We start from the raw sequence: 3,415 nt of genomic DNA, 5'->3' as shown, positions 1-3,415 counted from the left end.
TATCTCCAACATATAATCGTATTAGTCACAATACTTCACTTCCTTCAACGTTTCATATTCTCATCACTTTATAAAATTTAAACAATGCATATAACGTTTTTCTTTTAAATCAAGCATGCAACATGTCTTTTAAATCTCCACGTTAAATCATAAAATCCATAAACGTTTTAAAAATAACCTTTTAACATATACATATCCACGAACATTTAAAAATCATAATTTAACATATAAAAATTCATAAACAGGTGAAATAATCATATTAGCATACAAAACAGCATTCAGGACACTTCCATAGCGTTTACTAATTTCTAGGTGTAAAATGACCGTTTTACCCCTCGACGTAAAATTTCACGTTTTTGCCTTTTTCTTAATTCCATTGACTCTAACATGTCCCAAATAATTATTTAAGATTACATCAATTTTCTCATATTTTTATTTAGCTTAAATCGAGGACTTTTAATTTATTCTCTAAATATAATATATTAATGCATTTAAATCTCGAATTAAACCAAACCTTAATATAAAATTCCCAAATTAAAAACTTAGACTTTTAATAATTATTTGAGCTTAAATATAATTTTACCTGATTTTATTAAGAAAAAAGTCTAGGTGTTTCAATTAATTCGTTAATTAGCATTTCGTGAGGCGATTAAATCCCAAATAAATCCAAAACTCATTATTTTAATCCCAAACTTTAAACATAGCATTTTTATTATTTATTATAGGCTTCCAAGTCATGATCCATGCCTGTGGAACCATGGATTTAATTTTCACTATTAAATTTGAAATATTGACCCATTGGTGAACAACACGAGCCATCACTTAATTTACTCGAGCCACGCCCGAGCCACTTCGAGCCAAACCCGAGCCAACCCACCTAGACACCCTCCTGACCAAGTCCAAGCCCCTGAACCTAAACTTGGCTTTGCTCAAACCCTGCTGGAACTTGACCATGTACTGCACGTGTGTCTGTGTGTGAGTTCCCTTGAACTAAAGGACTCCTAACTAGTCTAGAATGTAACGCCCCGAAAATTTAAAGGTCCACGCGAATCACATGCATACGATTTATTAAATTCTCTTGTATTTTAATTAATTGTTTTAATTGCATTAATTAATTATGTTGTGCATATTTGCATGTTTAAAATATATTTTTTTACATGGTTGCATTAAAATGTATTTTTAAAGGTTATTCGAGTTACGATCGAGGAACGGAGACCGAGGGCTGAAAAATAGAAAATGTCTTATTAAGCAATTATTTAAATTAAGGGTGATGCTTTTTATTATTTTTGAAAATATGTGGTTTTGAGGTGATTTTATATGCCGTGATGTAATTTTTATCGGTGTTGGATATTCAACAAAAATACGAATGTGTTGGCAACCTGGCTAATAAATTCACAAACTTTTCTATTCAAAATGATTTTAAATATTTTAATTATTTACTAATGGGCTTAATGGACCTATTATAATATATTAATGGGCCTAAGCTTGTGTTATGAGTTTTAATTGAAATAAAAATCTAACAATCCTACCCAAAACCCTCAAAATAACTCACGCCCACCCCCATAGCACAAGGACTCTTTTTCCAACAGCACTTAACCACATGATTTTGAAGGGAAACTCACGTAAATTGGAGGAAAAATTCAGCCTAGGTGTCTACGTCGCCGTTCTTTCGAAATCGTCAACGGTTTTTCATGCGTTAAATACGCAAAGGCGCGTCATATTCTTTTCTTCAAACATCTATCAAACCATAGTAATTGTTTAAGCATATTCTGAATGAAAACAGACACACAAGTTGTTATTTTCGTAGCTATGTACATGCATGTGATTTACTTGTGATTTTTTGCTTCCAAATTCATGTTTTTATTTTGTTTAAGGGACTGCCATGGATAGGGTATTATTAGGGAATGGTTTATAGCCAAAAAAATGATACACAATAAAGAAAACTAGGCTGTACCGTGGGAAGAAAAAAGAAACAAAAGGGGCGTGAGTTTGTTTGGGTCCTTCAAGGTGCAAAGTTAGGTTGGTTGTGCATGGGGAAAGATGGCTCGACCAGGTCTGGTGGTTGGGTCCTAGGGGTCATGGTTAGGTCCTAGGGAGAGTCCTCCGAGGGCTAGGGGTCGAGCCATGGGCTGGGGAAGAGTCCACGTGAAGTGGGACTCTCCCCCAAGTCATGCGCAGAAACTGGTGGGGAAATTTTGGGGCTTGCGGCTGGCCTGGGGGCGAGCCATGTGGGTCCGATAGGGTCTAAGGGAGGTGGTCAAGGGTTGGGGCAGGGGCTGGAGAGGCATGGGTCGCTGCTGGCTCCAGGAAAAGATGGAATCGAGAGGGAACAAGGAAGCAAGCGAGCAGGCTGTTTTCTGGTTCAGGTGCTTCGAGCGCGCGGTCCAGGGCTTGGGTTGGTCTGGGTATGGTCTGGACGTGGTCCAGGGAAGGTTAGGGATAGGTGGGTTCGGTGGTGGCTTGGCTGGGAGTCTCCTAGTTGGGTTAGGAGTCCTAAACATGCAAGGAAGCACACTAACACACACGTACAGAACATGGGTCGAGTTCAAGGAGGTTTTTGGTCGGGCCAGGGCTGGTTTTATGGGCTGGGCTTGATCATTAGGGTCCCTAGGTGGGTTGGCTAGGTTTTGGCTCAAGGTGGCTCGGGCGTGGCTCGAGTAAATTAGGAGATGGCTCGGTGTGTTCGATAAGGTGTCAAAAACGAAAATTAAAAGGGTAAAATTGAATTCCATGGGTCCACGGGTGTGGCTCATGACTTGGAAGGGTAGAATAAATACTAAAAATGTTATGTTTAATTTGGGATCAAAATAATGAGTTTTGGATTTATTCGGAATTTAATCGTCGCACGAAACGCTAATTGACGAGTTAATTGAAACGCCTATTTGTATGCTTTATAAAATTATGAAAAATTAGGTTTAAGCTTAAATAATTATTAAAAGTCTAAGTTTTTATTTTGGGAATTTATATTAAGGTTTGGTTTAATTCGGGATTAAAACACGTTAATACGTCTCATTTAAAAGATTAATTTAAAAGTTCCTCGATTTATGCTAAATAAAAATATGAGAAGATTCATGTAAGCTTAAATAATTATTTGGGACATGTTAGAGTCAATAAAATTAAGAAAATGTCGGAAACGTGAAATTTTACGTCTAGGGGTGAAACGATCTTTTTACATCTAGAAATTACTAAACGTCATGGCAAGTGTCCAGAATGCTGTTTTATGTGCTAATATGATTATTGTCAACGATTATGGATGTTTATATGTCAATATGTCAATTTTAAATGTTTTATGATTTAATATGTTAAAACGTTTATTTTAAATGTTTATGATTTAAATATTTATTTCGAACGTTTATGATGTTAAAATGTTTATTTTGAAACGTTTATGGCTTTTTATATTTTTTATACGTTAAAA

The sequence above is a fragment of the Primulina tabacum genome, chromosome 3 (genome assembly GCF_025594145.1).
Source record: "Primulina tabacum isolate GXHZ01 chromosome 3, ASM2559414v2, whole genome shotgun sequence".
NCBI lineage: Eukaryota > Viridiplantae > Streptophyta > Magnoliopsida > Lamiales > Gesneriaceae > Primulina > Primulina tabacum.
This window is presented reverse-complemented; position numbering follows the sequence as displayed.